This window comes from Giraffa tippelskirchi, chromosome 8 (assembly GCF_054371585.1).
Source record: "Giraffa tippelskirchi isolate mGirTip1 chromosome 8, T2T-mGirTip1v1.2.pri, whole genome shotgun sequence".
Classification (NCBI taxonomy): Eukaryota; Metazoa; Chordata; class Mammalia; order Artiodactyla; family Giraffidae; genus Giraffa; species Giraffa tippelskirchi.
The window spans coordinates 112328495-112344263 of record NC_137282.1 but is presented as its reverse complement, the minus strand read 5'-3'; positions in this window follow the sequence as shown (position 1 = coordinate 112344263).

Below are 15769 nucleotides of genomic sequence, written 5' to 3'. Positions count from 1 at the left end.
GGCCAGATAAGGCAGGAAAGAGATTACACACAGAAGGAACTCTTAAGAGTTAGCTAGAATGCAGTGTCATGAGAAAGGAGCATTCCCCAGGGACTGGATTTTGAAGGTGCTTGATCAAAGGGGCTGAAACATAAGACTATACTTAATAAAGAATTCATAGACATGGGGGAACTTTTTTGGGATAAATGGGGAAAGAAAAATACTCAGGATTCTTGGACACATGTTTTGAGTTTACTTGAATATCTGGAGCTCCAAAACATCTTCAGTTCAGTTCAGTTCAGTTCAGTCGCTCAGTAATGTCCGACTCTTTGCGACCCCATGAATTGCAGCACGCCAGGCCTCTCTGTCCATCACCAACTCCCGAAGTCTACCCAAACCCATGTCCATCGAGTCAGTGATGCCATCCAACAATCTCATCCTCTGTTGTCCCCTTCTCCTCCTGCCCCCAATCCTACCCAGCATCAGGGTCTTTTCCAATGAGTCTACTCTTTGCATGAGGTGGCCAAAGTATTGGAGTTTCAGCTTCAACATCAGTCCTTCCAATGAACACCCAGGATTGATCTCTTTTAGGATGGACTGTATGGATCTCCTTGCAGTCCAAGGGACTCTCAAGAGTATTCTCCAACACCACAGTTCAAAAGCATCAATTCTGTGGCGCTCAGCTTTCTTCACCGTCCAACTCTCACATCTGTACATGACCACTGGAAAAACCATAGCCTTGACTAGATGGACCTTTGTTGGCAAAGTAATGTCTCTGCTTTTAAATATGCTATCTAAGTTGGCCATAACCTTCCTTCCAAGGAGAAAGCGTCATTTAATTTCATGGCTGCAGTCACCATCAGCAGTGATTTTGGAGCCCCCCAAAATAAAGTCTGACCCTGTTTCCACTGTTTCCCCATCTATTTCCCATAAAGTGATGGGACCAGATGCCATGATCTTAGTTTTCTGAATGTTGAGCTTTAAGCCAACTTTGTCACTCTCCTCTTTCACCTTCATCAAGAGGCTCTTTAGTTCTTCTTCACTTTCTGCCATAAGGGTGGTGTCATCTGCATATCTGAGGTTATTGATATTTCTCCCCGCAATCTTGATTCCAGCTTGTGTTTCTTCCAGCCCAGCGTTTCTCATGATGTACTCTGCATATAAGTTAAATAAGCAGGGTAACAATATACAGCCTTGACGTACTCCTTTTCCCATTTGGAACCAATTTGTTGTTCCATGTCCAGTTCTAACTGTTGCTTCCTGACCTGCATACATCTTCAAAGCACTGCAAAGAGTGGGGGCATCTCAGGACCAGGTGATAAATGGAATCCTGGTTAAGGTCTGAAAAACTCAATGGTTGTTTCCACAGTCCTCAGGTATACAGGTGATATATACCTGGTAGTTGGAGTAATCTCCATACTGGATACTTATCCTTTGTGGTAAGGGTCTCATAGTGGTGAAGGACAAGTGGATATGTCTGAAACTTCCCCCTTTCCCCAGCCAAGATATTAACTTTGGAAAGCAAGATTATATTCTATGGGATGAAGGGAGAGTGGCGGAGATCAGTGCAACCATTAAAGATCTAAAGGATCTTAAAGATCTAAAGGGTCTAAAGGATCACCATCTTCCAGGATGGTGATTCCTATCATGCCTCTTTTAAATTTACCCGTCTTATCCCTGCAGAAATTAGATGGATCCTGGAGAATGATTGTAAACTTCCTCAGACTTAACCAAATAGCCCAGTTTGCAGCTGCTGTGCTAGAAAAGTATCATTGGTGGAGCAGGAACATGGTATGTAGCTATTAATGCATCAAATGAATTTTCTTCCATCCCAATCAGAAAGGGTCAGAGACAGTTGCATTCATGCAGGGCAGACAGTATTCATTTAGTTTTGCCTTAGGGCTGTGTTAACTTTCCTGCCTTTCATTATATTATAGTACAAAGAGATCCAGACTGCTTGGTCATCCCACAAAACATCACAGTGATCCATTAACATTAATAATGCTAATCAGGCAAGTCAAACAAGCGGGGGCTAGTACTGTGAATGCCTTGACAATGCACATGTGCTCCAGAGTGTGTAAAATAAACTGCCAAGTTTCAAAGACTTTCTTGAATTTTTAGTGAAGATTTTAGGATTCCAATGAAGAAAACGTCACTGATGGTTTTAGGGTCCAGTGGTCAGAAATATGCCAAGATATCCCTAACAAAGGAAAAAAAAAACCATGTACTGAATCCTTTGCCACAGAAATTGAAGCACATGCGTGGTAGGCTTCTTTGATTCTAGAGGAAATATGTTTTTCACCTAGGAATGTTGACCTGGTCCATGTATTAGGTGACATAGAAGGGTTGCCAACTTTGAGTGGGACCTCGTGACCCAGTGCAGGAAAGAGCTCTGCAATAGGTCCAGGCTGTGGTGTAAGCAGTTGTGTTACTTGGGTCCTAAGCTTTGGAAAGCCCTATGGTGTTGGAGATACTTTCAGTGGGAAGAGAGGTAGTGTGAAGCTTATGAAAAGCTTAACACACACCATCATAGAATTATAAACTATAATAGAATTATACATTTATGTCTACATTATGACATAAAACACCTTTTGAGAAATAGCTCCTTCATGTTTTGGGGTTCTAGAAGAGACAGACTGCATGGTAATGAAGCACCAAAGACTGTGAATCTGAAACCCCACTTTATGAAAAGAATTCTGTTGAACCTATCTAGTCAAAAAAATCAGAATACTTGCAGCAGACTATCATGAGATGGAAATACCACATCTGGGGAGGAAGACTAAGCAGGACCGGGGAACACAAGGCACATGAGCGAGTAGGTCACCTGCATCATCTGTACTAGCTGCACTCCCCCTCTTGCACCTCATGGCCACGTGGGCAGTCCCATATAGAACAACCAGCTGAAAGAGCGGGAAAAGTCTGAGCTCTGGTTTTTGGATGCACTGGTTTGATCATGTATGCAAGCCAGTATATGTGCTGGTAGCATGGCACTCATGTTCCAGAGTGGCCATGAAAGATACTGGAAAGGGAAAAGAGCAGAGTTGAAAACAGCACACCCAATCATTCATTTATTATAGAAGTGACTCATGGTGAGAATATATGGATTCCTGGGGTGCAGGCAAGGCTCTGACCATCTCACTTGGAACAGTGTCATCAAATTGTAACAATGATCTATGATTTTGAAAAAAAAATAAGATTGGTATAATTGGCTTATTTTCAAATGTTAATTACATGTTAAGGTGTAAAGATACTCCAGGTAAAATGATCCAGTGAATAAAATAATGAAGCAGTAAGAAAAATGAATAACTCAAAATGGATCATAGATCTAAATGTAAAATGTAAAACCATAAAATGTTTAGAAGAAAATATAGAAGAAAGTCTTCATGACAGAGGATTAAGCAAAGAATTCAAAGCAGGTAAGTTTGATTTCATCAAGTTAGGAAAAAAAAAACTGTACATGAATAATCAAAGCAGCTTTGTTTGTAATAGCCCCAAACTGAAAATAGTCCAGATGTCCTTCAGCAGATGAATAACTAAACAAACTGTGGAATACTAATCAGCAATACAAAGAAACAAACTATTGATATATACAGTCTGATGAATCTCCAGAGAATTATGCTGAGTGAAAAAAAAGTCCCAAAAGGTTATATACTGTATTCTATTTATATAGCATTCTTGAAATGGGAAAATTATAGAAATGGACAATAGATGAGTGGTTTCCAAGGATTAAGGGAGAGCTGGGGGCTTGAGAGAAGTGCATACAACTATAATAAGGTGAATTCTATTGATTTATTTTCAAATATTGAGCAAGCCTTACATTTCTGAGATAAACTCTGCTTGGGTATGATGTGATATCCTTTTCTGTATATTATTAGAATTGACTTGCTATTCTGGTGAGGATTTTTGCCTTTATATTCATGATGGGTGTTGATCTATACTTTTCAATAGTTTTCTCTTATTGCACTGTTTTGTCTGGTTTTGGTATCACAGTAATGCTATTCTCATATAATGTTACAAGGTGAATACATATTTAGAACTGTAATGATCTATGATAAAGATCAATTGATAACTATTATTAGGTAATGTCTTTTCCTGGTGATGTTTCTTGTTCTGAAATCTAGCTGATATTAACACAGCCACATCAGTCTTCTTTTGATGGTCACTGAATGGTGTATCTTTTTCCATGCTATTACTTTTAATGTGTCCATGTTATAGTTAAAGTGTATTTTGGGTAGAAAGCCTAAAATTGTTTTTAAATTTTGGCTTTTAATTGGTATCTTTAGGCCGTTTAGAATAAGTACAGTTATTGATGTTATTGGATTAAAGTGTACCACCTAAGTAGCTATTTTTTGTAATTCTCTCTCTTTTGATTCTCTATTTATTTTCTTTTAGATTGGGTATTTTTTTTATTCTATTTTATTTCAACTATTTGGTTACATATTAGTTGTCTATTGCTTCACAGCAAATTATACCCAAATTTAGTGGCTTAAAAACACACGGATTTATTACCTCACAATTTCTGTAAGTCAGGAATACAGACACAGCTGAACTGAATACTCTGTTTCGTGGTCTCTCTCAAGGCCTCGAAGTATCAGCTCAGCATCTGTGGTCTTATCTGAAGGCTCAACTGGAGAAAGATCTATTTCCAAGTTCACTCACTGGTTACTGGCAGCATTTGGTTCCTTTTTAGTTATTAGCTTATTGTTGTTACTCAGGCACTCAGTCATGTCCAACTCTTGGTAACCATGTGGACTGCAGCACACCAGCCTTCCCTGTCCTTCACTATCTCCTGGAGATTGCTCAAACTGTGTCCAGTGAGTTGATGATGCCATCCAACCATCTTATCCTCTGTTGCCCCTTTCTCCTCCCACCCTCAATTCCTTGTCATGTAGGCCTCTTCAAAATAGTGAAAGTATTGCTAGCAGTGTGGAAATCATAGTCTTTTATAGCCTATCAGAAGTGATATTTCATCACTGTTTTAAAGTTGTATTAGTTTGAAGCAAGTCACTTTGTTTCTCCTGTATTCTGCTGCTGCTGCTGCTAAGTCGCGTCAGTCGTGTCCGACTCTGTGCGACCCCATAGACGGCAGCCCACCAGGCTCCCCCGTCCCTGGGATTCTCCAGGCAAGAGTACTGGAGTGGGTTGCCATTTCCTTCTCCAGGGCATGAAAGTGAAAAGTAAAAGTGGAGTCGCTCAGTCGTGTCCGACTCAGTGACCCCATGGACTGCAGCCCGCCAGGCTCCTCCGTTCATGGGATTTTCCAGGCAAGAGTACTGGAGTGGGGTGCCATTGCCTTCTGTATTCAGGGGGAAGCAATTACCTGAGGAGGTGAATACCAGAGTGGAGATCATTAGTGACCATCTTAGAAGTGTACCTGTCACAGCTTTTTATTTCTTAACTCTTAAGAAAAATTTAACGATCTCTTTAGGGTTTTCAATATACATCTTAAATTATGCATCCTACCTTCGAATAATCTTTTAGAGCAATTAAAAATAATAAAAATGTGAATTATATGCCTACAGTCATTATTGCATTTCTACTGATCTTCTTTATCAAGAAGAAACTCAGGTTTCTTTCTGTTTTCGTCCTGACTGAAGAACTTCCTTTAACGTTTCTTATATGTCTGATGGTAATGATTGCTCTTATTTTTTGTTTTTCTGAAAAAAATTCTTTATTTTGTTTTCGTTTTTGGAGAATATTTTCCTTGTATAGAACTCTGGGCTAACTTTCTTTTTAAGGATTTTATAGATGACACTCCATTGTCTTCTAGCTTGCATAGTTTCCCATGAGAAGTCTGCTGTTATTTCTGTGTGTGTTCCTTTGTGTATGAAGTTTCTTTTGTCTCTGGCTGCCATCAAGAGTTTCCTTCTATTTAAGGGACAGTCCTGGCCATTATCTCTTCAATATTTATTCAGTTCTTTCTTTCTTCTTTTGGTATCCAAATTACACACATATTAGAGATTTGATATTGTCCCACAGCTTGTGGATGCTGTTTTATTTTTTCATTCTTCTGTATCTTTGTTTTTCAGTTTGTGTAATTTCTATTGCTTTATCTTCATGTTCATTGATTCTTTCCATCATTTGTGTCAGGTCTACTGATGAGCCTTCAGAAGGCATTCTTCCATCTCTGTTAATGACATTAAACATGTTGAATTTTAGCATTTTTAAAAATTCCTAGCATTTCCACTTTATTCTTTCTTATAGTTTTTATTTTTCTGATGAAATTCCTTATCTGGCAATGCCATTCCTTATCTTTTCTGCTAGAGACTTTATCCTGTTTATCAGACTTATTTTAAATTCTGTCTGTTAATTCCAACATCAGTATCACATATGAATCTTTTTCTTTTGATTTCTTTGTGTGTTGAATTTTTCCCTTGCTTCCTTGTGTGTCTCTTAGTTTTTGGATCCACCAGTGCTGAATTATTTTGCTTGGAGGGAAGACAGGGAAAAAGGGTCTGAACAGAATTTTGTGCCTTTCTTGCACTGCTGCTGTCTTCCTATCCAAGTTCTATACCATGTTGTTGTTGTTTAGTTGCTAAGTCTGTGATCCATGTTCTGCTAAAGTCTTTCTTGTGAGCGCCTGATAAGATATATGACTAGGTGAATATGTGAATAGAAGGCCTTTGAGTAGGTGAAAATTCTGTATGTGGTTTCTGGGGGTTCTGTACTTTCACACTGGCTCACATTCAGCTTTTAGCATCCATTTCACTTTTAAGCTGAATTATTCTTGCCAACTTGTACAATGTCTGGCATTTACCCCAGGTAAGAAGATGCTGGCATCATGTCTCTGCTTGGAGGTACCTGTTTTTCCTCAGATTTCAAGTAAGTAGGTTGTATGGCTACCTCAGAAATCTGATGAATTAAATAAAAACTGTGATTTTTGCAGATATGCAGCTTTCTTTTTGTTAGAGTGTGAGTGATAATCTTTTCAGTGTGGTACATAGTAAGTTGAATTCAGAAATTTGGTCCATTGACTCCCCAGTTGCTTATAATTAATTTCATGTTATCATGTTGTTATAACCACTTTATCTCTTCCCTGTCAGATTTATGGATCTCCAAAATAGAGATTGGACTCATCACTAATCCTTGGTTCATGACATTCTAATGATCAGTGCATGGCCCATTTTTATTTAGTTATTTTTAACAGTTATATTTAATTATATTTAACTATGATAAACTTATATTTAATTTATAAAAATATAAAATTATGTTTAATTATATTAAACTTATATTTAATATAATCAAATAATTATATTAAATATAATAAAATTAAACATATTTTAAATTATATTATAAATTTAATATAATTAAATTATATTTAATTTAGATATAATTTTGTATATTCATATAATTGTATATCCATATAATTTATTTTAAATTAATTATATATTATATGTTATTGTTTATTTATATAAATTTAATTATTTTAGTAATACATTAAGCAACTGTGAGCCTACCATCAAAATATTGCCTTGAAAATAACTTACACTAATCATTTTGCCCAGTACCTCCCAACTCATTCTTCTTACCTCTTCTACTCAAGATGACTATCCTACTGAATCCATGCGTATGGGTTTTGCTTTTTATTGATTTTTATTGTTTTATTGCAATTAAATATCTTTTTAAAACTTGCATTATAAATCTAGGTGTTTAATTTTCTAATGAGGACATTATGTTGCATACAATCTTTTTAGACTTTTAACATTCCATTAATATTACTTTTAAAATATTATACATACTGTTGACTGTCATTGAGGTTCATTTGTTTTATTCTGAGCTTTCTAAAAGTCAAGTATATGCCAGAGAGGAAATATTGTCTCTGACCCTGATCTTTTAATTTCTTTTAAAAAAATCACCATGAAATGCAGTCTTCTGGACATTAAGAGAGAGACCAGTTGAAAACTGAAATTATCTCAACAAGTCATACCAAATCATTACCAAACATGTACTACCCACTCCCACCTGAAGATGGAGGTCTTCAATTATCAATATATAATAGTCTAGGGTAGAGCTTGTGGAGGAGTGGTGACATCCAGCCCTAACTTATACGAGTCTGGTTGCAGTGAGACATTCATTCATTCACTCATTCATTTATTTATGTAATATTTACTGAATCCATATCACACTCCTGATTCTGTTCTAGGCCTGGGGAAACAGAAGTGAACAAAATATGCAAAAATCCATATCTTCCGGGAAAGACATAAAATAATTAAAATATACAGTGTAAGAAAAAAATGCTATGGACAAAAATAAAGGAGATGAGGGTATGTCAAGGGATGCACTATTAATTAGGGAGATGAGGAGAAGACATCACATAGATGGTGACATTTAGATAAAAAGTGAAAGTACGGAAGTCAGACATGGCAGAAAGCAGCATAGGACATTTGGGTAGAGGTCAAGGACCTGAGGCTGGAGATTAGGAAAGAAAAAAAGGAAGAGTTCTGGTGGAGTAAGAAAGGTAGCGTAGAAGATGAGGGGAGAGGGTAGAGAAGTGAAGTATACTGTTTTGAGGACTTTCCATAGATGGAAAGCTATTAAAAAGTTTTGAGCAGAGAATTGCCAAGAATGGCAACATTTAACATTCTAACATTTAACAGAACTACTTTGGCAACCGCTTAGACAATGGATTGGAAGGAGGCAGGCCTTTCTTATATGAGACAGGGACAGTTTTTCTTCCATTCTTTAATATGGACATAAAAAGTCAAGCAAGTGAAATTTCTCTACAAAAAGGAACTTTTCATTGGAATTTGCAAATATAAGCTGTCACTCCTTGGTGTAGACAGATACATAGTCCATCTTTTGGGACGGGTCACTCATATTCTTCTTGCACTTCAGGAATGACAGGTACATGAAAAAATGCTAAACATCACTAATCAGGGAAAAGTAAATGAAAGCCACAGTGAAATACCAGCTCACACTGCTAGGATGGCTCTTATCAAAAAGGCAAAAGGTAACAAATATTGGTAAGTGTGTGGAGACAAGGGAACCCTTGTGCACTGTTGATGGAAATGTTCATGCACTATGGAAAACAGCATGGAGGTTCCTAATAAAATAAAAATAGAATTACCGTATGATCCAGCAGTGTCACTTCTGGGTACATACCCAAGGGAGATGAAGTCAGTATCTCGAAATGATACCCGCACTCTCATGTTCACTGCACTATCTACCTTAAAAGGGAGCTGTCTAACTAACTAGACCAGGCACAGAAAGATAACACTGCCTGATCTCATGTATATGTGGAACCTAAAAAAGGCAAACTCATAGGAATAGTGGTAGAAGTTAGAACTGGACATGGAACAACAGACTAGTTCCAAATAGGAAAAGGAGTATGTCAAGGCTGTATATTGTCACCCTGCTTATTTAACTTATATGCAGAGTACATCATGAGAAACGCTGGGCTGGAAGAAACACAAGCTGGAATCAAGATTGCGGGGAGAAATATCAATAACCTCAGATATGCAGATGACCACCCTTATGGCAGAAAGTGAAGAAGAACTAAAGAGCCTCTTGATTGAAGGTGAAAGAGGAGAGTGACAAAGTTGGCTTAAAGCTCAACATTCAGAAAACTAAGATCATGGCATCTGGTCCCATCACTTCATGGGAAATAGATGGGGAAACAGTGGAAACAGGGTCAGACTTTATTTTGGGGGGCTCCAGAATCACTGCTGATGGAGACTGCAGCAATGAAATTAAAAGACGCTTACTCCTTGGAAGGAAGGTTACGGCCAACCTAGATAGCATATTTAAAAGTAGAGACATTACTTTGCCAACAGAAGTCCGTCTAGTCAAGGCTATGGTTTTTCCAGTGGTCATGTACAGATGTGAGAGTTGGACGGTGAAGAAAGCTGAGCGCCGAAGAATTGATGCTTTTGAACTGTGGTGTTGGAGAAGACTCTTGAGAGTCCCTTGGACTGCAAGGAGATCCATACAGTCCATCCTAAAAGAGATCAATCCTGGGTGTTCATTGGAAGGTCTGATGTTGAAGCTGAAACTCCAATACTTTGGCCACCTCATGCGAAGAGTTGACTCATTGGAAAAGACCCTAATGCTGGGTAGGATTGGGGGCGGGAGGAGAAGGGGACGACAGAGGATGAGATGGTTGGATGGCATCACTAACTCGATGGACATGGGTTTGGGTATACTCCGAGAGTTGGTGATGGACAGAGAGGCCTGGCGTGCTGCAATTCATGGGGTCGCAAAGAGTCGGACACGACTGAGCGACTGAACTGAACTGAGAAGAGGGTAAAATGAGGATATGTTGATCCAAGCATACAAAGTTCAGTTTTTCAGGATGAATACATTTTGGAGATACAATGTGGAGCATGGTGACTACAGTCAACAATACTGTATTCATAGTTTTGAATATGCTAAAGGGATAGATCTTAAATGTCCTTATCCCACACACACACAAATGGAACCTATATGAAGTGATGGATATGTTAATTAGCTTGATTGTGTGATCATTCCACAATGTATCCATATATTAACACACTACATTGATTACATATGAACACTGTTTATTTGTTAATTATATAAATAAAGTTGAAAGAAAAAATATTAATAGATATTTATAATCCATTAATCCTCTCTGGAATATCAGAGAGGAATAAAATTTTCCATAGGTCTTTCATTACACCAAGTGAACTTATATTCACCTATTTGATTTCACCATGTTGGCTTACTAGTTTCTCTGTAAATTCACTGTTTTGAAAAAGTGTTTTATGTTTTCTAGAACTTGGTAGTTTTTTTCTCTAGCAGGAAATAATTCATTTTTTTATATTGATTTAAAAATAAATAATGTGTTTTGGTGAGATGAACAAAAAGTATTAAAGTTGAAATCACCCATAAACCATCCAGAAAAAAACCTATAAGCATTTTTATTCCTTTCAGTCTTTTTAATTTAAATATATTTGGCATATGACACTATAAATGTAAGATGTACAACATGTTAATTTGATACATTTATATATTGTAATATGATTGTCATTGTGCCAAAAATTATCACCTCTATTACACTACATAATTTTTTTTCTTTTTAGTAGTTGTTATTTCAGTCTATGTTTTCACATAGTTGAAATCATAATATCTAACACAATTTTGATTCCTCTTTTTACTCAACATTGTGAACACTTCCCATGTTATTCACTATTCTATTACATTTTTAAAGACTGCATACTATTTTACAATGTGGGATGAACCAAAATTCACCTATTCACCCCTTGGTTGTTCTTATTTGGGTTCCAAGAACTCAGTCCCTACTCTCACTAAACCGTAATTATGTAGATAATCATATGTTATATTTTTGAGAAAAGGTATTTAAGCATAGAGGAAGGAGCACTGAGTGCAAGAGGAGTTGATATAGTCCAGCGTCTCAGAGGAGACTTCTCTGAGGAAGTAATATTTAAATGACGGAAGACTCACGACACATTAATTAAAGGAGTGGGAAAGGGCATTCCCACAGGGGAAAATCAGGTGGGACACCTGGGTTGGGAAGGAGTATGTATTTGGAAGGTCAGGAAAGCTGAAATGCAGTTTCAAGGGGAAGAGTGACAGCAGATGAATTTGTGGAGTAGTCAGGGGAGAAATCATAAAAGAGCCTTACAGTCTAAGTTTGAGATGTGGGTCTTTATCTTAAAACAACAAACAAACAAGCTTCTCAAGGGTTCTAAGCAAGGAAGTAACACTAGCAGAATTTTATTTTCTAGAAGTTGCTGGGACCGTTGTCTGCAGCATAGATAGGTGGAGAGGGAAGCACAGTTGTTAGGAAGCTTGTCGGGTGGGGAGGTAGGTGCACGTAGGGAGGGTCGTGGACACAGGGAAGGGGGCACTGCTGTGAGAAGCCCTTGGGACGGAGAAGTGTCAGGGCTTGGTGATCGGGTGTAGGACGAGGAAAGCCTCAGGACTGCCCCTCAGTCTTCTGGTTGGAGCAGTGGGGACGATGGGGCAATTCACTGAAAGACAGCACAGGAGAAGGAGCAGTTCTGAGGGAGAGACCAGGAGTTTGGTCTTGGACGTGTTGAGATGCAGGTGCATGCATACCATTCAAGTGCAGATGTCAAGAAAATAGATGTAGATAGGGTCTGGAGTCGAGAAGAAATCTGTCTGCTGGAATCTAAGAGTTACAAATACATGAATGGCATTTGAAGCCTCAGGGTGTGGTGGTCACAGGAGGAAGTATGATGTGAAGACAGACGAGGGCAGAGCCTGTGATGGATGCCAGGCTCCCAGATACATCCCCCCTTCAGGCTGGGAAGTTGGCCTTTGTTCCTCGTGTGCTAGCTAACCCTCTCCAGGAATTGCCCTTGGCTGAAGAGTGACACCTTGCCAAGCTCCTGCCCTCTTGGGGAAGGTCGCTCATGCGCATCTCAACTCAGCACAACTACAAAGGGCTTATCCCAGCTTTATAGGTACTTACTGATGTTGGCTGAGGGCTTCCTCGAGACTGTTTCACCATTCAAGTTCTCCCACGAACCAGTTCTGCTTTCTTCCCTTCTGTTCTTTTTCCTGAGAGCACTCCTGTGTAAACTTTCTGCATTCAAAACTCTGAAAATCAGCTTTTGGAGGAATCTGTCCCACAACAAAACTTTCTACTCAACTGGGATTAATTTTACAACTTAGATTGGGAAGCCTTTTGTTGGAAGAGACAGACAACTGGATCGATCATTTAATAGGAAAAGAGTCCCATGGAATGCCTTCTAAAGACAGATTTCCAGGCAAAATTCAAAAGCTTCCTCAAAAAGCCTTTGTTCTTATCAGCTTATTTCTTTCTAAGTGGATCCCCAGACCTTAATTGGAATGGTTCTTTGTGAGCCCTCCTGCCTGAACTAAGCTGATGTCAATTTTCACCCCCAGGGCTTGCCTCCTTTAGTGTCTCCTTCATCTATTGCTAGCCAATCAGAGGAGAAATGTGGGCTGGCCTTTCTGCCATTTGCCTTTCTGCCTCTTCATTGTCCTTTTTCCCTTTAAATCAAAAGTAGGCAATGCCCCCTTCCCTTTTTAAGAAGAAAGAGAATCGCAAGCTTTTCATAGCTTTCTGACTGCCGTTATTCGAAATTTAAATATGGAGCACCTAGCAATAATATAAGCATAGCTTCCTTTTATACTTGCCTCTGGGAGATTCTTAGGGCAGATTTCTAAAAAGCTTATGTTCCTATCATACTATTAAATTTTGAATACATTCTTAAACTGACAACAAGATTTATAATGAGACATTTAAAGCGCTTTTATCATCTCTTTCATTGGAGGTTTATCTATGCATGGAAACAAAACAAAACTCTTAAGTGCTAAGATGTATTAGAAACCAATCACAGAAGCATCACAGATCTTTGAAACTTATGTATGTAGAATTATTTTCAGATAAGTCATCATCAAGCCCATTGGAAAATGGCTCACATTGTATTCACTTTTCTTCCATTTCCAATTCTGACAAGAGTGTAACAGGAAATGGAAATAAAGCAGGAAAATATGCATTAGTGAAAATAAAAACTTGGGTTTAACATCTGATACATATGGGAGAAATGAGAGGCAGGAAAGGAGAAGAAATATGTGTGAGCTAATTATCTCATTTTACATGTAGTGGGTATCAAAATAATTTGTTTTATTCTGAAGGCTAGGAGATGAATGTCTATTCAAATCTTTTTTTTGACATATTAAAAAATAACTGAAGAGATGATTTTAAAGAATTATTTGTGTCTTCCAAATTACTGGTGGAAAAAAGTTCATGTAGGGTTATTGTAGCAAAAGTGTATTGTAGGAAAACAATGAAGGAGGTCGAAAGGAACTATTAAAATTATAAGACAATACACATCATGGTAAGTGTTAATTGCTGCTGCTAAGTCGCTTCAGTCGTGTCCGACTCTGTGCTACCCCATAGACGGCAGCCCACCAGGCACCCCATCCCTGGGATTCTCCAGGCAAGAACACTGGAGTGGTTGCCATTTCCTTCTCCAATGCAGGAAAGTGAAAAGTGAAAGTGAAGTCGTTCAGTTGTGTCAGACTCTTAGCGACCCCCATGGACTGCAGCCTACCAGGCTCCTCCATCCATGGGATTTTCCAGGCAAGAGTAGTGGAGTGGGGTGCCATTGTCTTCTCCAAGTGTTAATTATAAGGAGTTAAATTCCCATATTAAAAAAAGTTACTTAAAGTGACCTCATCAAGAAAGTTCAATTATAAAATACTTGTTCAGTCTCTAACTCAGGTCTGACTCTTTGCAACCCCATGAATTGCAGCACACCAGGCTTTCCTGTCCTTTACTATTTCCCTGAGTTTGCTCAAACTCATGTCCACTGAGTTGGTGATGCCATCCAGCCGTCTCATCCTCTGTTGCCCCCTTCTCCTCCTGCCTTCAATCTTCTTAGCATCAGGGTCTTTTCCAATGAGTCAGTTCTTTGCATCAGGTGGCCAAAGTATTGGAGCTTCAGCTTCAGCATCAGTTCTTCCAATGAGTATTCAGAGTTGATTTTCTTTAGGATTGACTAGTTTGATCTCCTTGCAGTCCAAAGGGCTCTCAAGAGTCTTCTCCAGGACCATAGTTCGAAAGTATCAATTCTTTGGTCCTGAGACTTCCTTATGGTCCAACTCTCACATACATACATGACTACTGGAAAAAATCATAGCTTTGATTAGACAGACCTTTGTCAGCAAGGTGATGTCTCTGCTTTTTAATATGCTGTCTAGTTTCATCATAGCTTTTCTTCAAAGGGGCAAGTGTCTTTAATTTCGTGGCAGCAATCATCATTCACAGTGATTTTGGAGTCCAAGAAAATAAAATCTGTCACTGTTTCCACTTTTTCCCCTTCCATTTGCCATGAAGTGATGGAACCTGATGCCATGATCTTTGTATTTTGACTGTTGAGTTTTAAGCCAGCTTATTCACTCTCCTCTTTCACCTTCATCAAGAGACTCTTAAGTTCCTCTTCGCTTTCTGCCATTAGGGTGGTGTCATCTGCATATCTGAGGTTATGGATATTTCTCCCAGCCATCTTGATTCCAGCTTGTGCTTCATCCAGCATTTCACATGATGTGCTCTGCGTCAGTTCAGTTCAGTTGCTCAGTCGTGTCCGACTCTTTGCGATCCCATGAATCGCAGCACGCCAGACCTCCCTGTCCATCACCAACTCCCAGAGTTTACCCAAACCCATGTCCATCAAGTCAGTGATGCCATCCAACCGTCTCATCCTCTGTCGTTCCCTTCTCCTCCTTCCCTCAATCCTTCCCAGCATCAGGGTCTTTTCCAATGAGTCAGCTCTTCGCATCAGGTGGCCAAAGTATTGGAGTTTCAGCTTTAGCATCAGTCCTTCCAATGAACACCCAGGATTGATCTCCTTTAGGATGGACTGGTTGGACTTCTTGCAGTCCAAGGGACTCTCAAGAGTTTTCTCCAACACCACAGTTCAAAAGTATCAATTCTTAGGTGCTCAGCTTTCTTCACAGTCCAACTCTCACATTCATACATGACTACTGGAAAAACCATAGCCTTGACTAGATGGACCTTTGTTGGCAGAGTAATGTCTCTGCTTTTCAATATGCTGTCTAGGTTGGCCATAACCTTCCTTCCAAGGAGTAAGTGTCTTTTAATTTCATTGCTGCAATCACCATCAGCAGTGATTTTGGAGCCCAAAAAATAAAGTCTGACACTGTTTTCACTGTTTCCCCATCTATTTCCCATGAAGTGATGGGACCAGATGCCATGATCTTAGTTTTCTGAACGTTGAGCTTTAAGCCAACTTTGTCACTCTCTTCTTTCACTTTCATCAAGAGGCTCTTTAGTTCTTCTTCGCTTTCTGCCATA